Raw genomic sequence first — 23338 nt, forward strand, 5'->3', positions numbered from 1 at the left:
TCTGTGACCTGCGCCTTTGTGTTAGGATGCTGAGTACAGCGCCAGCAATGGGTGGGGTATTCCTGGAAGTCATTTACACCAGCGATAACTAAATATTTTTCCATAATTTCAGTTTAGTTCCACCTCTTTGAATACTTATGTTTTAGATTTCTCAGTAAAGTGGTTTATAGTGGGCTATTCTTTCTTACTGTCTGATATATTTGGATTAAAACTACCATCTTACTAACTGCATAGCATTTGTACTTCTTGTTTTACGTTTCCTTTAAGATCTTTGGTTGTCTTTTTTTTGGATTGAATATGTTTTATTCTTTTAATATTCTTCCTTTATAAAAGTTTGGAAGCTATGTTCTCTTTTATAATTCTTTTGGTGGTCAGTCTAGAAATTACAATGTGATTTGAACCTGTTACAACTCAATGTTAACTGATATTTTTGTATCCTTTCCACTAATAATGCAAGTACCTTAGAATAGCTTAACTCCATTTTCCATGTTCTTACTTACATGTTGGTGTGTAGTTTCATTGTTCACATACTTTAACCTTTGCAAGACAATACTATTCCTGCTTTACATAGTGAAACATCCATCATTTAGATTTGGTTTTAGTTGTTAGTTTCATGGACCTTCTTTTTTTTTAAATCTCCAACATTCCTCCCATTTGGGAGTGTCTTCCTTTTACCACATTTGTTCTCTTTGGGCTTTTGAATAATGTAGATCTCTTGGTGGAAAATTGTCTCAGCTTTAATTGTTTCAAAATGTATTCATTTTGCTCTTATTCTTGAAGAGTGTGTTCACTGCATAGTCATAGAATTGGTGGTTATTTTTTCTTCAGTCCACTAAATGTTCCCTTCCATTATTTCTGGCTTCCATTATTGTAGTTCAGAAGTCAGCTGTCAGTCTAATTTCTGCAACTTTGAGGGTATTCTGTCTTTGTGTTTTCTTTTCTGTTTGGTGCTAAGGTTTACATTTCTTTTTTTTTTTCTTTCTTTTTTTTTGAGATGGAGTCTCACTCTGTTGCCCAGGCTGGAGTGCAGTGGTGTGATCTTGGCTTACTACAACCTCGACCTCCTGAGTTCAAGCAATTCTCTTGCCTCAGTACTGAAGAGCTGGGACTACAGGTGCCTGCCACTACACCTGACTAATTTTGATATTTTTAGTAGAGCCAGGGTTTCACCATCTTGGCCAGACTAGTCTCAAACTCCTGACCTTGCGATATGCCCATCTCGGCCTCCCAAAGTGCTGGGATTACAGGCGTGAGCCACTGTGCTTGGCCTACATTTCTTTTTACTTCTCTGCTTCTGACTTGTTGAGCTTCTAGAATCTATGAATTAACTTTTTTATTACTTCAGAAAACTTCTCAGCCATTAGTCTTCAAATAATGCTTCTTACTCATTTTTTGTTGCCTCTGTGACTCCACTTAAATGCTTTTAGAACTTTTCATTTTTTTCACTTCTTACTCTTTTTTGTGTATCTGTTTTATCCTTTGTGTTTGTGTGCTCTATTCTGGGTAGTTCCTTTGCTTCTCTCCCAGTTCACTAATTCTCTTTTCAGCATATGCTCATATGTCTCATATGTTCCTTAACCTGTGTATACATTTTATTTATCGCGTTTTTCTGTTCCAGAATTTTCTCATTGCTCTTTTCAAAATTTTCTGTGTTGGTGTTTTTTGCAGTTTGCTATTCCCTGCAGAAAATTTTAAGCTTGGCTTAATTAAAAGAGAATATCCTTTATCATGGTAAACATGGTTATGTTACAGGATGTGTAAGTCTAATATCTGGAGTACATTCAGAGGTGTTCTATTCTTATGTTTCTCTATAGGCCTCATTATATTTTATGGTTTTCTTGGATTTCCTGATTATCTTGAATTTGATACTGGATATTGCATTTATAAAACTACATTTAGAAATAGTTTGATGTGATGATAGTTTGATGTTAATAGTTTGATGTCTAGAGTGACATGATCTTCATTTGGAGAGAACTTGTGTTTGCTTTTGCCAGGTGCTTTGGGGGAACTTGAAGAGTTAGATGTTTGTCACTGTGATAGGTGAGAACAATGGGATCTTATAGCAACTGCTGAATTTTACATTTTTAGAAACTAGGGAAATATCTGATTAAATATTTTGCATCCACTGAGAATTTTGGAAAATGGCAGACAAAAAGGGAAGCAATACACCACCAGTGGCCCTACCATTCATTAACAGCCATTAAATATTTAGCCACATATTATATTTGATTGATAAAGAAACCGAAATAAGAACTGGCTTACAGTTATACTACTGGCTAGTGGTATAAGCAAAGGTAGAACCTTCTAGTACAGTATCGTCTTAAGTATGCAAAACTAATTTATGCCCCTAAATTAGGTTAGTGAGACTTGTGCCAATGTGCCTATAATGTTTTATTTATTTTACTCCATAAGGTTATCTATTTTTGTTTGAAATATAGATGTGTATTTAAGTGTGTACACATAATATTTTAAAGGTTTTTTCTTACACATTTTAATATCATTTTATTTTCCTCACTAGTCAAGGAGCCAAGATAGCTTACTAGATGAACTAGTCTCAGGGTAGAAGAATAAAGCCCAGACGTAGAATAACAACAACAGACATAAATGGAGTAGCCGAGTGAATTTGTTAGACTCGTTTAAATAATAGACTTTAAAGCCAATGTTTTCAATTGAAGAATATAAGTCTTTTGTTTCGTTTGATTATTTGTTTTTGAGAGAGAGAGTCTTTTGAGACTAAACAAACCAAGAACTCTAAAGAAGGGAGGCATACATTTTCTATTAAAAAAACTCGATAGTTTAGAGAGAGAATGCATGCTGTTAAAAGATTTAATTTCTACCCAAAAGGAAATAAAAATTCAACATTCTGGCAGGAGAAGGACATGCTGCCTCACAGAGAAGTTTGGCAAAGAATTCCAGAGGGCTGTAAGGAGAACCTGAGAGCAAAAGTGATTTATGCTTTGCTTCTTCCTTTGCTTTCTTAAAGGCCCGCCATCCTTTGTAAAACCAGAGGAGTACCGTAGCAATAACTAGATGAATTGCTTAGAGCGGTGGAGCACTTGCAGAGTCCTAAACACTCAGGACTGAATCATAGCACCCATGGAAATAAGACTTAAGGCAAGGAGACATCGTGTATGCAGCTGGTTGTCAGAGCCCACAGAAGAATGGTGCACATCAGAAATGAATGTTATAGACAATTAGTTCAAGGGAACAGGAGGGAGATCAGCAATTAGACCCATATGAATATAGTCAGTTTATCTTTGACAGAGGAATGAAGGCAACACAATGAAGAAAAGAGAGTGTTTCCAACAAATGGTGCTGGAACTACTAGACACCCACGTGCAAAAGCACTGACCTCACACCCCTCATAAAAATTAACTCGAAATGGATCACAGACCTGAATGTAAAACACAAAACTATAAAGCTTCTAGAAAACAACAGAAGAGAACATCTAGGTAACTCTGGGTCTGGTGATGACATTTTAGATAGGACACCAAAGGCACAATCCATAAAAGAAAGAATTAATAAGCGCGACTTCGTTAAAATTTTTAAAACTTCTGCTCTGCAAAAGACAATGTCAAGGGAATGAGAAGATAAGCCACAGACTGGGATAGGATGTTTGCAAAATACATGATCTGAAATGTTGGGGGGAAACCCCGCAAGAGCCAAGGCAAGGGTCTGAAGCCTCAGCATGTTCTCATATAACAGTAGAATTAGAAACGAATTAGAGATATATAGTTATTCCTACATATATAATCATAATCACATAGCTATTCATATGTAATCCCAAATATATACATATATATAATCATATCATCTCTATTCTTACTAATAAGTCTCAGGTTAAGAAGTACGGGACTGAAGTGGCATTGGAAAAGAGGTGACCCTAAGGCAAGATGCTCTAAGCCCTCTGTCACGCCGGCATAAGGGCCGCTGGAGGACTCCTTGGCTGTGTGACAGTGTCAGCACTGTGAAAGCATTTGCTATTTAGCCAGCTAGGGAAGGACACCCCGTTTACTTTGGTGTCAAGATTCCTTTTCCTTCCTCACCCTCAACCCCAGAACTTAGGCTATTCTCAGGGAGAAAGGAGGATGAGAGAGGAGCTGAATTTTGAGAAGGATTTTTCAAATGACTGAATGGTTACCCAAGAGGCTAAATCTCAGACCCTGAGTTGGCAAACTTTTCTGGCATCAGCAACACTGAGGACGTGACAGCTGAAATAATTGAATGGAGTTCAGTTACAGAGAGAAATAAAGAATATTGTATGTCTGGGTTTTGTCACTATGCACGTTCAAACCTACCACACATGCTTTCAAGTTACATCTGAAAGTTCGATCTTAGAAAACAATTCTCAGAAAAATGCACAGGGTGTATCCCAGCAAATACCATTTATGAAGTTGCATCTCAGAGGTGAGACACACCTCCCTGCTGGCCCCTTCCCCACCTGTAAGGGTGAATTCACTCCTTTTTCATTGAACATGCCCTTCTAATGCACAAAGGGCACAGTAAACCTCACAGGAGGACTACCTAAATTCGCACACCAAACAAGGCTGACGTCTAGAGATGTCACGTGGCCGGTCAGCACAGAGACAGAAAAATACAGGGCAGTGACCCGGATATTGAGAGATGCTTCTCTGAGGGACAAGGCTGCATGTGGCAGACTGGAAAGCAGTGAATTGAAACCTATTTCCTTCTACATTTTCCTGGAGACAGGCTGGTAATATACCAGGGCCACGGTCTTCCTGTCTTGATATCTATGCTTATCCCAAATGCACACACAAAAAAAGACAGCTTCAGGAGACAGATCTTTGGACAACAAAAAGATCTTTAGATTAGATCTATCTGGGCCAGGACAGGCAGGTGGGCTTCAGTCTTTGAAAAGCAGAAGTCACTATGCACGAGTTGTTTGTTCTCATAACTGAAAATCTAAAAATGTAAGGAAATTCATTTTAATACTGACAGATTGGAAAACGGAAGGAAGAATTTAGAAAACTCAGAGAGAGTGTCAAAGAACAAGGCAAGAAAGGCTCAGTCGCATGCTCTTAATGAGATGAAAAACGATGTGCAAGCTCCAGGGATTTTCTCTCCACGGAAAACCCATACAAAGTGGCTGCACCCCTGAGAGCAAAGCCAGGACCAGGGAGCTATAATTGTTGTTCAGGGACCGTGCTAAATGCAAGGCTAGGTTTCACTCTTGGCTAAAGAAGTCACCTTTTTCTAGAATTTTCCTGTACAGTATTTGCCCTCTAAGTATGGGAAATGTTAGCAATGGCAAATAAATCTCATGCTCCGGAATGACTGGAATAATGGCTGGAATTGGAGGGAGTGACAGGCTGCAGGCTGGGGGCAGTATAGCCAAGTGGTTGAACATGGCTTGTTAGACAAATATAATCATCAGGAAAAGCTACACATCTATAGTTAAGAGATGGGTACAAGCAAAGAGAGATGAAAAGGGAGAGAAAGGCCAGGCGTGGTGGCTCACACCTGTAATCTTAGCACAGTGGGAGGCCAAGGGGAGCAGACGGCTTGAGCTCAGGAGTTCGAGACCAGCTTGGGCAACATGGTGAAACCCCATCTCTACAAAAAATACAAAAATTAACTGGGTGTGGTGGCACATGCCTGAGGTTCCAGCTACTTGGGAGACTGAGGTGGGAGGATTGCTTGAGTCCAGGAGGCCAAGGAAGCAGTGAGCCATGATCACTCCACTGCACTCCAGCCTGTGTGACAGAGTGAGACCCTGTCTCAACAAAAATAAAAAATAAAAAGAGAGAGATGCAGTGAATACTTAGAGCTCAAGCAGTTCATTAGACAGGAAATACTGGTGAAACTTTTCTCAAGAAATGAAAATAGAGTAAGAATGGGCAGGGAAGTGAGACGCAGTAGTGACATCAAGCCGTGGAGGGACCAGTCGTAAACCTAACACTAGTTTTACAAAAAGATTAAATAAGTGCTCTGAAGGGCAAAGAAAAGGAAAGAAAGGAAGAAAGAAAGAAACAAGAAGGAGAGAGGGAAAGAAAAAGAAAGAAAGAAAGAGAGAGAGAGAGAGGAAAGAAAGAAGAAAGAAAAAGAAAGAAAGAAAGAAAGAAAGAAAGAAAGAAAGAAAGGAAGGAAGCAAGGAAGGAGGGAAGGATATTGGGCAGATATTTGATACAAAGCTCAGGGTGATAGGTTAAAATAAAAGTTGATTACAGTTGGAAGTGAATTGAACAGAAAAGGAAGCATAGGGTTGGTGAACAAGCAGAGGTCCAATTTGCAGACTTGAATGATGACAGATTCCAAACAGAATTGCTGTTTTTTGAGTTGAAGTCCAATCTTGTCTCCCAGGCTGGAGTGCAATGCCATGATCTCAGCTCAAGTGAATGAACCAGGTTCAAGTGAACACAGTCTGCCTCAGCCTCCCTAGTAGCTGGGATTACAGGCACCCACCACCATGCCAGGCTAATTTTTATATTTTTAGTAGAGACAGGGTTTCACCATATTGGTCAGGCTGGTCTCAAACTCCTGACCTCAGGTGACTCGTCCATCTCAGCCTCCCAAAATGCTGGAATTACAGGCATGAGCCGCCGTACCTGGCCCCAAAGAAAATTTCTAATCACAATACTTGTAATAAAAGACAAGCCAAAAGATAATACAGAAGCAGAATGGACAATAAGAAATGCCTTACGAAGGAGAGTGGGGAGGGATTGGCAGAGATGGCGGGTTATGAGCATTGAGAACATCTCCTGACAAACAGTTGCTGGCCAGAAGACTCAAGGATTTTTATTTCATACTAGTAAGGATTTGATAGCCCTGAGACACAGTTCTTTCTGGGAGAGCTTTGCAGTAGATGAGCCATATATCTAAGCAAGAGAGATATGAATATCATGTTTTACTGCAGATCTGTCTCTATTCAGAGATAATACGGCATTCTCTTAGAGCACAGCATGAACTGAACTATGATTATGGTTATAAACATATAAAGACACCGAGCATCAGAAATTTATTTAACTATCAGTGCCTGTGTCGTCTTCGGGGTTGCACACATCACGAGTGGAAGTAGCGTCCTCCCTTCCTTGATTGTAACAGTTGTCTGTGACACAGGTGGAGCTCCCGAACCATAAGCATCTACCCTCACCATGAGATTAACCTAAGGGATATTAGTTCTCCCTTTTCGCATGGAGGTGGCAAAGATAAAACATAAAAGCTGTGCTTGGGCATAATAAAAACTTACAGGGCTTTACTTCTTTGGAAAATGTGACCCATTACAAATGCTGACCATGATACGCTGCCCCAGGGACCTTGGCTCTTCTCCATTTGGGTGAGATGCTGCTGATTCTGTTTTGACCCTGATGGGTGTTAAGTACCAGGCTCTCAAATGCAATGATCACCTCCAGGTCAGCATACGCTGTAGGTGTTTCAGTGGGGGGTGATGAGGACCCAAGCGCTTCATTAAACTCCAGCCGACCTTCACACAATTGAGGATAAAAGCCTCTTGGTTGGTGCTCAAATTATATTGTGGAGAGAACTACCATTTTCTAACAAAAGTCAAGCAAAGCCCTGGAGAGACTTTTCACCTCTCCCACCCATCTCAGCAAAGAACACACTGTGCTGATTATTTTCCGTTTGGCCTCCTACCCATACCCACATGAGCTGAGAGCTCTTCTCTCCCTTCCTCTGCCATTCTCTGCCTCACTCTGGCACTTAAGAGACTCCCCCTAATAGCCTGCATCATCTAGGTACCCGTATTCACCAGCTTCTCATGAGATCAACTGATGGGAGGCACCATCAAGAGACTGCAGAGCTAGGGCAGAGAGGAGTCAGGGTATTTCTTCTCCGCTTGCTCCCTGCTTAGGCACGGAAATACTAAGAGCAGTTGTGTCTTTCAGGGACTGCAGCTTTTGCCTGAGCTCCTCCTCAACTCTAGCTCTCAGTGGGCTTTGATACCATGACCCAAACGCCAGGCTAAGCCTGGGACAGTAACAGCCTCGTGCTCTTGTTAGTTTCTGGGTGCCCCAACATTCCCTGCTGGTTCTCTCCCCACATTCTGTCTTTTTTAAAGTCCAGCTGTCTGGTGCTATGGCAACCCTGACTCCTACAAGCCTCTATCTCTGCTACCTTAGTCTGTTTCGGCTGCTATAGCAAAACTATCATACACCGAGTAGCTTCAACAGCAGACGTTTATTTCTCACCGTTCTAGAGACTGGCAAGTCCAAGATCAAGGCACTGATAGATTTGGGGTTTGGTGAGGGCTCTTTTTCTGGCTGATAGATGGCTGTCTCCTTGCTGCATCCCCACATGGTGGAAGGGGAGAAGGAGCTCTCTGGGGCCTCTTTTACAGGGACACTAATCACATGCCTGGGGGCTTCATCCTTATGACATAATCACGTCTCAAAGGCCCCACCTCTTAATACCATCACATTGAGAATAACGATTTCAACCTATGAGTTTGGCTGGGTAGGGGACCTGCAAGTTCAGACCGTAATACCTGTCGATAGGGAAAATAATTGAGAATAACCTGCTCTCTTAAAATGGAGTTTTTACTCTTGCGAATAAGTTTTGTTTGGAATCTATGTTACTTCTTGTACTCAGAAGTGAATACTTTGCCACTTTCTCTAACTAGAAGGTTTTATGAAAGGATGGAAAGATAAGGCGAGAGGAGAACTTCAGAAGATTTCTTTTTGAGTCTTAGGTAATTATCGGGCTTGGGATTTCTCTAAAAGCAGATAGCCAGCTGTGTGAATGTCTTCCCTTTGTTCTTTTTATCCCTGGGATCACTAAGACCCTTATCAAAAAGAACATATTCAAATAAATCCATCTAATCTCTTTGATTTGGTACTTATTTTTAAAGAGAAATAAGGAAGTTTGAAACATTCTTCGCCAATTTAGTTATGGAAATTTTATTGATTTCAACCTAATTCTTAGAGCCTATATATATTTTTCAAGGGACTGCTTAATGACAATTTTATAGGGCATAAAAGATGCTTGAACCATCAGTTTGTATGTATAACATTTGCAGAAATACTTTACTATGAATTTTAGAAACTATATACCGCCATCCTCACCACTCCCAATTTTTTTTCCTAGACTTTCTTCTACTCATTGTTGGCATGCACATTTATTTTTGGCAGGCTATGGACTATCTTTCTAGATATGCACATTTCTATTCTGCTTTTCTTTTTAAAATCTTATTTCACAGGCAGTTTTCAGTAACATTTATTTGTGACTTTTAGTAGCTACATAATATTCTACCAGGCATTATTATTTGCCCAACTGATACCATTCTTGAGTATTTAGATTACTTCCAATGATTAGGCTGTGATGGTTCATTTTATATATGTCAACTTGTCTGGGCCACGGTGCCGATATTTGGTCAAACATTCTACTGGATGTTTCTGCAATTGTGTTTTCAGACGAAATTTATATTTAAATTGGGGGAATCTGAGTAAAGCAGCTTGTCCTCCACAATGTGGCTGGACCTCATCCAATCAGTCAAAGGCTTCCCTGGAATGAAACACTGACCTTCCCTGAGCAAGAGGGAATTCTGCAGCAGACGGGCTTTGAGCTTCATCAGCTCTTCCTTGGTCTCCAGCCTCTCAACCCACCCTGCAGACTTTGGACTTGGCAGCCTTCCTCATCACATGAACCAACTCCTTATAAAAAATTTCTTTCTATGTACATATATCCTATTGTTTCTGTTTCTCTGGAAAATCCTAATACATAGGTAATTCCTAGAAGTAAGCTCTTTAGAAAGTCAGTAGAATCATATTTGCTGCACTTGAGAATTTGAGGACTGTTTTTCTCTTTCTTGATTAGAAACATCACAGGATGATGCTTAAGCTAAAACGTATTTGCCAATTTGGTAGCCAAGATTGATTATTCTTTTGTACATAGAGAAGTGACTTTCTGAGGCTTATGGAATCCATCAAAATTTTGCTTAGAAGTTTCATATTATAACATAATATTTCTGATCATAATTCAGTATTTTCTGTTAGTACTGTTTTCTACTTTACATTTTATGTAAGTAAATTATTAAAATGTAATTAAAATTTTAAGGTAAGAAGAAATTTTAAAAAATTGCTGTTATACAATTAAACGCAATGAAGATGGAAAGAAATGGTTGATTCTATTCATAGGTTATCTTCATGGACTTCCAGAGTCTGGTGATTAGGGTTTAGGTGAAGATATACTGGGTGAAGGGGCAGATGAAATTGGTTAATAATGTAAAGAAATTAGATGTGGGGAGAGAAAATTAAAGAAGCAGCATAAAGAGAACAGCAGAGGAGGAGTAGGTACTTTGCATTCAGCTGTGAACAAGAGGAAGGGATAGCATTTCGTTCTAATAGTGGGAAGGAAAGGGAGATTTGTCAAGGTAAAAGGGAATGGATGAAGCCAGGGCAAGAGCCCTGCTACTGCCTGGTGTGCTCTGAGATATGGTTAGATATGAGTAGATATGCATAGAATAAAAACCAGATTGGGGCTTTGAGAAATGGCCCTAGGCAGACTTGGAGTTTTCCTTTATGGGAAAGCAGAAAAAATTCTGATAATCAAGTTTTTCTTATCTAACATGTAATTCTGCAACTTGAGAGCCGAAGAGTTGGATGTTGTCCATACCAGGGATGGTTAAAGAAGCTAAGGGAAAACTCAGAGCTGACAAGACAGCTGTCTTCAAATACCCGAAGACTCGCCATATGGAAGAGAAGAAGGATTTCTGATCAATGGATAGAATTAACAGGGAGACAGATTTTGGATCAATAGAAGGGACATTTTCTAATCATTATAACTGTCACACAATGGAGTGGATAATCTGTGGAATGTTGAGACCTCTACACACTGGACGTGTTCAGGCTGGGATACCATCTGTCAGAGTTGCTATCAGACCAGATGACTCACTGTTAAAAATAACATTTTGTAATAATTATTAGAGTAGAATATGTCCACAGCAGACTATGTAAAAAATAAAGCATTAAGAAGAAAAGAGAAGTCATCCTTAACTGAACCATCAATAGTTGACCCCTATTAACAGTTTGATGTGTTTCCATTTGGTATTTTGCTGTGTACATAAAACTCTACATTTGTACTTTCTAAAGCATATATATAGCACATACATTATAAGTTTTCACAATATTCTCATGGATTGCAAATATAGTTGTATAGCTTTATCTTTTTTCTCTAAATTATGTCAGATTTTTCTATGTTTTTAAATCATCAGAAACATAATTTTAATTTGTTGTAGATGACTTAGTCTTATGAATGGAAGTGTCTAGAGTGACTTAAACACATGATGTTCTGTTAAACATCTTTACACAGACGTATATATGCATATACAGAAGTATATATGTGTATACAGGGCTGTGTGTGTGTGTGTATTTTATTTCTTTGTGATAAAATCTTAGACATAGAAACATTGGATCAGAGAACACAGACAATTTTTAGTCTTTTGATACAGGACAGAACTCCAGAAAATATATATCAATTTGTAATCTCAAAAGAAGTTTACAGGAGACCTTGTTTTAGCACAGCCTTGCCTCTAATAAATCATACTATGTTTAAAGATATTTACCAATTTGGTAGCTAAAATTGTATTTCAGTTTTTGATAAAATGAATTTCTGTTATTATTGACTGGATTATTTGCCACTGGAAAGAAGAATAACAGTAGGACATTGCTCATATTCCATAAGGCTAAAGGGTCACAACAAATGGAGACAAATATTAGAGAATTTCAAAGTCTAGGAAAGTGCAAAAGAGATGGAAAGTGTCTGACAGGGAGGGGTATGTTCTTCTTTAAGCAGGTTATTGAGTTAGCATTTCATCTAACCTTTTTTCAAAGTTCTTAGTTTCTTTGCATTGGGTTAGAACATGTTCCTTTAACTCAGAGAAGCTTGTTATTACCCACCTTCTGAAGCCTGCTTCTGTCAATTCATCAGACTCATTCTCCATCCAGTGTTGTTCCCTTGCTTGTGAGGAGTCGTGATCCCCTGGAAGAGGTGAGTCCTTCTGGTCTTTGATGATTGTCATCCTTTTTGTGCTGGTTTGCTCCCATCTTCATGGGTTTATCTACCTTTGATGTTTGAAGTTGATGATTTTGGATGGGGTCTCTGAGAGGACGTCCTTTCTGTTGATGTTGAAGTTATTTCTTTTTGTTTCTTAGTTTTCCTCTGACAGGCCCCTCTGCTGTATGAGGCTTTTTTTTTTTTACCATACAGGGATCAGGGAGCTGCTTGAGGAGGCAATCTCTTCCTTGTTTGCCTGCAGAGTCATTGCTGGGCTGCCTCGGACTGACTGTGTGGGCTTCCTCTGGCTTTTGTTTATGCAAGCGATATTAGACCCACCTTCACTATGGTGGCTGCCCTTCCCCCACCAAGCTTGCGTGTCCCAGGTAGAGCTTGAACTGATGTGCTGGCTGTGGGACTCTCAAGTGAGAGGGCTTCAGTTTTACTGGTCTTTGTGGGGGTGGGACCTGCCATGCCATATCACCTGTCTCCCTGCTTTCAGCTCTCCCTGTTTCCTGGGGGAGGGTAGGTCCTTCCCACAGGTGCTCTTGGTGCTAGCCAAAACCTCTGCCCAATTCTGTGCTGACAACCTGGGGGCCAGCCGGAGCTGTCACTCAGATCTGCGCTGGCAACTTGCAGTGCTTCTCAGCCCAGCAGTGTTCTGCCAGGCTGTTGGTTGCAAAGGGCATGGGAGAAGGGCAGTATCTGAACTGGAGTGCTGAGTGGGTAAAGTCCCCAATCCTCCAGTTAGTTGCACCTCCCAGGTGGGGCAGCACCCTGCCCTGCCTCAGTTTGCCTTCCTTGGGGGACACCCACTGTCCAACCAGTGCCATTGAAATGAACCTGGTACCTCGGTTGGAAATGCAGAGTTCATTTGTCTTTGCGTCTCTCTGGCTGGGAGCTGTTCCTATTCCACCATCTTGGTGGAAGTCTCCACATTACAGTGAATTTTAAGAAGTTTAGTAAAACTAAAATCACTAAAAGAATTCAGAGAGAAAAAGTAGAAAACCTAGAAAAGAAAACAATTAGATCGACCTCACAGTTATCAACAGCAACACTAAATATCAGAAAACAATGGAGTAGTATTTTCAAATTGTGAAATGACAAGAGCTTAGAATCATATAGCAAGCTAAATTATCTTTTAAATGTAAGGACCGGGGAGGAAGGCAGCAAATCATGCTGCCACATGTGTACCTATGCAACAATCTTGCATGTTCTTCACATGTACCCCAAAACCTAAAATGCAATAAAATAAAATAAAATAAAAATAAATAAATGTAAGGACAAAATAAAGATATTTTCAATCCAAAAAAAAAAAAAATCAAAGAGGGCCTTTAGAAGGTTTCCTAAAGTCCCTCTTTGAAAACTCATAGGAGAAACATAGTTTTAAAAAGAAAAATAAATTGGAGCTTTCATGAGATATTTGTAAAGAAAGAGTAAGTTTACTCTTGTTTAAATAAATATCCCTTCCCTCCAAGATAATGACAACAGTTAATCAATAAAAGTAAAATAGCAGTGTGATCTGGGACCTGGACTGGGGCAGTAAGTAGAAAGGACAGAAACCAGAGGGAATGAGAACTTCCTAAAGTGTTTTTCCTGTTTGAGAATTATTTATATATTAATAAGCCTTAGAAACAGATAGAAAAGTATGAATTTTAATAAGATATGAGAAAGTACCAGGAATACAGAAATATATAGTTTTAAACCAATATAAAGCAGATATTGAATATTAAATAAAAACTAAATAGAAATCATGATGAGAAAAAATATTGAGTAACAGAAAACAGCTTAATTTACCACTAATTACCATAAATATCAATAGCCTAAACTCATATTTCAGAAGAGAGACTCCCAAAATGGAAAAAAAAGAATTCAACTTTATGCTTTTTTCAATAAGCAAACTGGAAAAAATATATAAAAAGATTGGAAAATAATAAGATAAAAGGAATATCTTATGCAAATATGAACCAAAAGGAAGACAGGGTAACAGGTTTAATGGGAAACAAAAATGATTGTATTCCAGATTATCAAAAGGGACAAAAGGGACATTTAATACTGTAAAAAGAAACAATGTACCCTGATGATGTAGTAAGCATGAACATGTATTCACCAAACAATATAGTCACAAAATGTATATAACAACTACACACATATATAGATACGTAAAATATCAGAAATTGTGATCAGATATCTCATATATTCAACTTAGAAACTGTCGGACCAAGCAGAATGTTTTAAAAACAAATTTATTGAGGATTTGAATAACACAATTGATAAACTTGAATTAAAGAGGAGATTTTTAAAAAATCCAAAATGTAAAAAAATTTTAATCCCTCAGGTGTGATTAAAAAACCAAAGTGAGTTAATCTAAAAAAACAAAACAAACAATAGGTATAGACCTTAAAAGATGGTGTTAAATGAAAAAGGTGAGAAATGAAATTAAGTCTACAGCTCAGTATGGTTTATATAAATTTAAAATATACATACACAAAGCAACATCATATTTTACAAGAATATGTCTTTTCAAAGGATATTAGCTAACACATTTGAATACCGTGTCTCTGGAGGCAGAGAGGAATAAATGGGTCTGTGGGAAAAATCCAAAAGATTAAAGCAAATTAACTTAAGGAAGAATGGAGCCTGCTTTCAACTAATAATGATAATATGTCATGAATGAAGAAATAGTACTAATTTGACTCCTCAATACTGAGATTAAACCAACAAATAATCAATGTGTGTGTGTATATATATATATATATTTTTTTTTTTTTTTTGAGATAGAGTCTTGCTTTGTCGCCAGGTGCCAGGCTGGAGTACAGTGGCACAATCTTGGCTCACTGCAAGCTCTGCCTCCTGGGTTCAAGCAATTCTCCTGCCTCAGCTCCCTAGTAGCTGGGACTACAGGTGCATGCCACCACGTAGAGATGGGTTTCACCATGTTGGCCAGGATGGTCTCGATCTCTTGACCTCGTGATCCGCCTGCCTTGACCTCCCAAAGTGCTGGGATTACAGGTGTGAGTTTTAAAGTGCTCATGAAACACTTATTTTAAAAAAACTAATGATGTATTATATCAGGAAGAAAAATACATTTCAAAAATTAGAATTTATAAAGACCACATTCATGTACATTAAAAAAAAGCTTTAAAATATGTTAAATAGAAATATCATTTGCTTTTAAATTAAAAGGCCCTTTCAAGCAGTTTTTGGATTAGAAAACGAGAAAGAAAAATGAAAGCAATCCCAGACTACATAGGCAATAAGGACAAAGGCAATTTTGAATCAAAACTTATTAGATGTTCTCAAAGTTTTACTCAACGTGAAATTCATAAGACCGCTACTTCTTTTATTATAAAACAAAAAAGAATATAAATACATGATCTAGGCATTCACCTCAAAATATTAGTAAAAGAATACCAAAATAAACCCAAGGGAAGTAGAAGGAAGGAATATATGCTGACAAATTCAATATTAAAGCATCAGAAAACAGAAAAAGAACTGGTTCTTTGAAAATAAAAAAAAAAAAAAAAAAAAGAAGAAGAAGAGGAAAAGAAAATAGCCGACAAATCCCTGGCAGAGACAGCCAGTAATAACATGAAGAGAAAACACTTGTCCGAACCACCCAGCTGGAGACGTGGAGTTCCCTGCTCACATCTTAAGCAGGAAGCCTCAGGGGTGGAAGGTTTTATTTCTTTTCAGTACTTTGGCTGCAGGAAGGGCATTATGAGGGGTTGGGCATATGTGGACAGGCAATCAGCTCCTACTCATAGATGATCTCTGTGGTTCATTGCAATCCTGAGCTGAACACACACAGCATGCCGAGTCTTCTATCCAGCATCAGCTCTTCCTTGAAGTCTGCTGCTAGTGCTCTGGGCTACTACTCCTGGGTAAAGACAGCTCCACCACATCTAGTTTTCTGCTTGTGGCTTGGCTTGTCCCTCTCCCTTTGGACTGAACTCACTGCTTCAGTGCAGATTAAACCTCATGACACATGCCCATTGACACAGCCTCTCAACCTGATTGGATGGTAACGGTGCCGGGGCATTCTTTGCTCACTCCTTGTGATAGATCCCCACTTTCCCAGGGAGAGGTATGTGGACTTGGCCCTCCACCTGGTCCTGTAGGCAGTATCCCAAATTCCCTTGACGACGATTGCATACAGATGACATTCTTTTCTAGTTTTAAGTAGCAGCACAGGTTTTCCTCCATTGATACCGTATTTGGTCACTTCCATCATTTGCGGGGGGCAAGGGAAATTAGATGCCTCAAGTAGAGTCACCTCCTTCCTATCAGGTAAAGCATCCTTCAACATGTGCCCCTGGGCAAGCCAAAACCTGCATCTTCCTACCGCTTATTTGCACCTTTTATTTTGCATATTCATAGCAGATGTTCAAGGCTAAAAAAAATTCTCATGGATTTAAAAGTAAAAATAAGAATCTGCCTATTTAACTGCAAAAATGCTACATTGTCATGTAAAAAATCAATGATACATAGATGTTTAGAACAAAAAGCTAGTAGCTTCTACCATCCACATTCCTATTTCACCCCCTCTACCATAAGACAACACATTTTAAGAATCTGAAGTATGTTTCCATAGTTTTCTCTCCGACTTTTCATATATACTATTGGTTTGTAGTAATCATTTAAAAATATAAGTCCTGGCCAGGTGCGGTGGCTCACGCCTGTAATCCCAGCACTTTGGGAGGCCGAGGCGGGCAGATCACGAGGTCAAGAGATCGAGACCATCCTGGTCAACATGGTGAAACCCCGTCTCTACTAAAAATACAAAAAATTAGCTGGGCATGGTGGTGCGTGCCTGTAATCCCAGCTACTCAGGAGGCTGAGGCAGGAGAATTGCCTGAACTCAGGAGGTGGAGGTTGCGGTGAGCCGAGATCGCGCCATTGCACTCCAGCCTGGGTAACAAGAGTGAAACTCCGTCTCAAAAAAAAACAAAAAAAAACAACAAAAAAAAAAGAGATTGAAACCATCCTGGCCAGCATGGTGAAACTCTGTCTCTACTGCAAATACAAAAAAAAATTAGCTGGGTGTGGTGGTACGCACCTGTAGTCCCAGCTGCTCGGGAGGCTGAGGCGGAAGGATCACTTGAACCTGGGAGACAGAGGTCGCAGTGAGCCAAGACTGCACCACTGCACTCCAGCCTGGTGACAGAGCAAGACTCTGTTTCAAAAAATATATAGATATATATTTATATCTCTAAAAAAAAAATATATATATATATATATATATTTCCTCATATTTGTAGATTGACAGAAAACCACAGCTTCCTATCTGAAGTTCCTTTGTTTCACAGTAAATTTTGGTGTAGAGCAGTGAGTATAGAAGGTGTGACCATATTAGCAACTAATCCATAGGACTATGTCCCAAGGAGCCCATCCCGCCTCAATTTTCATATAGAATTTCCAGTCATTGAGAATTATTAACTAAACTCATGGCTCAAAATGTTTTGTGTTAGGAGACAGAACCTGTCAGAAGAGTTTAGTAAAGCCTGCTTTTCCGCTACTGACAACTCTCAGAAAAAAACTCATAAAATACTAAGGCATACTAAGATGCTAAGGATAGTAAGAGAAGAGCTTTGCACGTGATGCTAATAAGGTGCTAGGGTCAGTATTAAATCACAATCAAAATATTCTGTTAAAAAAATGGCCACATGTTGAACATTGCCACCACTGATAAGAACCACCCTTGCAGGAGACCGCTGCCTCCTTGCAAAGCTCCAGGGGAAACAGAGAATGGCACGACCCTGGATCAAGTGAAACCAAATCTAATGTTACAAAGACCGGATTTCACATGCAGTCCTCACTCCTGCTGCTCTGATTGCAACGCTGCAATCGCTCCAATTCGGGCTTGATATTTGCTGAAGCTTACTTATTCCCCATGGCATGAAACCAAATTACAGAAAGATGGCTTCACTCCATGCTCGTTTGGACAGGTACAAATATTTGAAAAGCTCTTTGTATGTCTATTCCTTGAGCATGGAATAAATGTGAGCTTGTAGGGCTTGGAAATGTCAATGAATAGAATTGTCTGATCACCCAAAGGACTTGCCTCGTGGGCGTGTTTAGAAGTGAAGAGGTGTGATGTGACTTATCAGCAAAGGGAGTGTCCATGGCAACCAGCCCCAGGTTTCCTTGGAGATACTGTGCTTTGGCGGGAAGCCAGTGCAAGAAGTGCTTGGGAATGGATCTAGGAAATAACAATGACACAACCTTTGCATGGGGACAGATTACCCCAGACATATATACCATGCTATAAATGGATGTGAGGCTCCATATATAGAAAGCACGCCACAAGCATATCAAAGTTGAGGGTTCTAAAAAACACTAAAAAAAAAAAAAAAGTCCTGAAATAGGATCTATACTGGCTCTAATGTCAGTTGAGCAAAGGAAGCTATATTATTAAAACTTCTAAGCAATTTCTCCACTAATCACAATTTTCCAATCAAAAAATTTTTCAAAAAAAATATGAAATAGGGACACAGAATTAAAGGGCCAAAAAGAAATGAACATCATAATCTTGATATTGAGGCTTATAGATTAATGAGTTTTCCCTCTTTTCCAAGGAAGACAGCATTCTTGTGTCTATTGTACTTTTCTTGCTTTTACATTAGACAGCGTCTACATTAATCAAAGTAGCCAATGTGTGCCAACACTGGGGCCTCAGATTCCTTATGTCCATAGAGGGTTGAAGGAAGTCAGCAAATCTTGCATTTTGGATCATTGGTTCAGGAAAGAGCTACTTCAGAGCTTGAGCCCTCCTAGCACTGCCACTAAATTCCTTAGTGTTTAACTTTTCCCCACAGAGTCTACTGCTGGTTAATTGAAGGACAGATTCAGGGAATTTCACCGCTTTCAGCACAGGAAAATTGTGGACTGGAGTGAAAAAGCTCAGCCTTAGGAATCAGGAGATTTAAGTGGGAGTCCAGGTCAGGCCTACTGTGAATCTGGGCAAATCGCTTTCCTTTTATGCTTTTATCAATTATCTAATTGTTTAATTCCATTTACGTGAAATTCTCCAACAAGCAGAAGTATCATCAAAGACAGTAGATAAGCTACTGTCAGAGGCCAAGGGCTGGAGAGGAGGTTGATCATAAAGAAGCACAGAGAAAGCTTTTAGGGTGATGGAAACACTCTGGGTCATGATTATGGTAAGGAGGATGTGGCTCCATACACATTTGTCACAGCCCATCAAATTTTACACTCAAAACTGGTGATTTTATTGTAGAGAAATTATACCTTAGTAAAGTGGATTTTTAAAATTCATTGTCACTTGTCCAGTTTCTGAACCCTCTCCAGTTTCAGTCTCCCTTGTCCCTGATCTTTCCATCTTTTTCCTTCCAGGTCCCTGACCAGCCAATGAAGTCACTTGCCACTACCCATCTATCCTTACCTCAGGCCTCCAAAGGGGCAACGAAGTGCCCTCGCTGAAGCTCTGGATTTTGGAAGGATTTCCCACTCCTGGACATTTCCAGGACCACCCCTGAACAGGGCTGTATTGCAATGGCAGTTCACTTGTACTTTGTACCCACATGCAAAGCCACTCGTCCAGGAACCAGACTTGGCCTTTTTCTTCTTTTATCAGCTAATTATAAGGGAACAATGCCACATGGGTGCCACATGGGCTACAGGTCTGAACTGAGAGGCACTAAGGAACAGTGGCAGAGGATTCTGGGTTACCTTACTTGTGCTCCCTGGCTTTGCTGGAACTCAGACTCTGATAGGCAGGTTAGTTGCACAGTTCCTGAAGACCCATGGCTGGGTACTCCACCCTTCTAGGGCTCAGAAAGGCTGATTCATTGGAAAATTCAAAGAAAAAACTAAGATAAAGCTCTGGCAAGTATGAAAAGGGAAAGAAAAGTAAGGTGCAAATAAATAATATTGTAAATGCAAAATAATGCGTAAGTATAAATTAGATAAGTATAGATAGTAAGTAGAGACTGGAGCTTTCTGCAAATGGTGTGTGATTTGCAGCAGAGAGCATGACCTTGCTCCAGAACTTTAAGAATCTCCATTGTTATTCTTCTAATGCATAAACTCCACATGGCTTCTTTTCCCATTTCAGATTCTTAGAATACTGAATCTGCAAGGTTCCGTGGTCAAGCAGCTAGCCTGCAACTGATGAACAGTTCTTGAGATGTGTAAAGGGATTAGAACACTTCCAGTTTTGAAGAGGTCTGGCAGAGATGTACTTCCTTTATGTGGTGAGAGCTTGGAGCACAGAATAAATTATTGTATCACCAAGGTGTCAGCACATGAAGCCTGCTCACACCACCAGACCCTTAAATCCTTCCCTGCTGTGGCAGCTTCTGAGTCTGCATAGGGTTCACTCTCTCTCTCTAGAGTACATGTGTCCTACGAACACTTGAGAATATTTCCTACATCCTGTTTAGCAACTCCTTTTAACATGAGTAATTGATTACTAGAGACCCATATGATATTCTGTGTAATGTTCAGACAGTCTAGGTGCTTTGAAACTATATTGACAGAGTGAGATAAAATCAGCGTGGAGGAAGACCGTCGATGTGTGCTGTTTTCTGTCCCAAGTGAATATGAACTGTTTCTGATCTTTTTTTCTGAAAGGGATGGACAATTACCCTTACACTGCTCTAGCCAAGACTGCCCATCTTGCACAGCTGCTGCAATTAGGGCTAAAATATTTGATTAAGTTTGTAGTTGTTCATCTTCCAGGATGGGTTTGGTTATGGCAGTGGTGGAGCTTGTCAATTAAACAGAGATATTTTTGCTGTAGTCAGTTCTGTATCTATCAGTTGTTCAAAGACAGAAGGGTTGTACTAGAAATAAAAGCCTGAAAATTAATGAGCTACATCACCAAGCTAAAACACGAGAAAGGACAACAGACCGGAAATCCAAAAGAAGATGAAAGCAGTGCTGATAATAAAAATAAAGGTAAAAACTTATGAAATAAAAACAAAGATACAATAGAGAAGATGATCAAAGCTAAAGGCTGATTCTTTGGGGGAAAAAATTTCTGGAAGAAACTCTGTTAAAAAAAAAAAAAAGTACCAGCTTGTTATTTACTATAGCTACTAAAGAAGAACGAAGGACCTGCCCATTCATCTCACCTTGAGAGAATAATGTTCTGATTGAATGGCATCACTGCCAATCATTTTTGCATTAGGAGCCTTATTAAGAGGAAAATATCCCCTTTCCCGTCTGAGTTCAGATGGCTTAAGTCCTTGGTATCTGTTACATACAAAAAGAGGACATTTGGCCTCTGTTTAGGTCTAAGAAATAAGAATTAATCTCAGAAGCAGAGAGGCGAATACTCAGGCAGATAGTATGTGATTATTCTGAAAAGTGTGTGTGTGTGTGTGTGTGTGTGTGTGTGTGTGCGCGCGCGCGCGCGCGTGCGCATGCCGGCTGTGTGCAGAAAATACATGACCGGTTGTAGAAATCATTTGACTGGTCTCTAGGCTTCTTGGCATCTAGAAATTTTGCCTTATTGCTGATTAAAATATTCAAATGTGTCTAGCCTACAGAGAGAGGTCTCTGATTTTGTCAAGTACCACATATAATAAAGCACTCATAAAGTAGGGCGTCATTCCAAATTTTGTCTTGGTTAACTACATATGTGAAGGATCAGGCTACTAAGAGTTTCAGGCTATGCCTTTAAACTGCCCAAAGGAATACTGCATAATTCAAGCCTGCTTCAGTGGAATGCTGGTAAGTGTTTAACAGTCAGCTCTCAAGGGGGAAAAAGCACCGTAATTTGTAGCATTTGCTAATTTCCGTGGTGTAAAACTTCCACCATAGCTGATCCCAAGCTACTGAAGGTTTAACAAATGGCTTGCAAAATTTCAGAAAATTCGACATTCAGACTGGTGAGTTAGCTTCAATACACATACACTGCAAATAGGTTGGCAAATTATTGCTGAATTAATGACAGTATATTCTAATTGCAGACAAAAGAAACCAAATGCAATGAAAAATAAACATCCTCTTAGAGCTGGAGTTTAATTCCAAAACTTAAATAATCTTTCTTAGAACAGGAGTCCACAAAAGGTCCAAAGTTTTTCAAGGGTAATTCTGTTTTGGTTAACATTTTATTTTTAAGCATAAAAGTAATCACATGCTCATTATAAAATAATTGAAAAATGCAGAAAATAATTTTTTGCTGGAAGTAGAAATCTCTTGGGAATTAATTTGAAAATTGCTGACAGGAATCAAGAAATGACCCAGTGCTTGGGAAATCTGATACAAATTCTCTGATCTGACCCATACTCTGTAAATTGATATTGCTGAGCCCCCTTGTCTTGGGGTATTATTTTGCCTCTAATATTAGGATAAAAACCTTTGTGCCTCGTGGAAATGTACCTGAAATCCCATGGAGGCATTCTGCATGACTGAGAGAAAAGGTGACATATAATTACTTGTGGCCTTATTATCCCTCTTGGCCTCATCATTCATACAGAAACCCATTTAAAAGAAGTTCCTCCAGCTAATGAATGATAAAATTGATACCATACAGATGGAGGTTCAAATCACTGTTAGGATGATTACACACATGTTAATATTTAAAGTATAAATATTCAGTTATTCAATAGAAAGTCTGGGAGATAAAGTGGTCATCAAGACAGTCTCTGCCCACATGAAACTTAGTGACTAGTGGAGGAAAGAGACCGCATATAATCACAGACACAAAATAAATAAATAAATAAATGTGTAGTAATGAATTATAGTAACGGCCATAACTGAAAAAGACACAGTACTATCAGAGTATGAGAGGAAATTCATTAGGAAAAGGGGATGAAAGGGAAGACTATTCCAAGCAGAAGGAATTGTTGCTTGTGCAGGACTTAGAGATGGGAAAGATCATGGACTCTCTGCAGAACTGGTGGTTGGTTTGTTTCTGTGGCTGGAGTCTGAGCACTAAGGGAGAACAGCAGCAGGTGGGGCTGCAGGAGGTGAGTTAGAAACCAGATCATGAGAGTCTTGACATGAAAGGTGCAGACACCAAAATGAAGTTGATATTAATCATAGAGATGGAGCTTTACCTAGTGTAACCACGAAAAACCCTCTGAAAAGAAGAAGGTTAGGAAAAAGAGGGTAAAATGCCACTTAATTCCCCACTTCTAAAAGAGGAAGAATAGACACAAATTCATTTTAAACATGAATTTTAAAATAAGATTTTTTTACATTTATTTCCTAATGGTTTCTACTTTAAGAGTAAAATTTCTAATTTTCAAATATAAAAAGAAGAAAAATACAGAAGTTGATCAACAAAATGTTATGAAGACAAATACATTAGAAAGCAACCATGCTTACCTTCTTCCTGCCTTAAGCGATTGTATCTTTAACTAGATACATCTTAAAAATAATAAAGATTTTCATTTTA

This window comes from Sapajus apella, unplaced genomic scaffold (assembly GCF_009761245.1).
Source record: "Sapajus apella isolate SASKATOON/1434 unplaced genomic scaffold, GSC_monkey_1.0 scaffold147, whole genome shotgun sequence".
Taxonomy (NCBI): domain Eukaryota; kingdom Metazoa; phylum Chordata; class Mammalia; order Primates; family Cebidae; genus Sapajus; species Sapajus apella.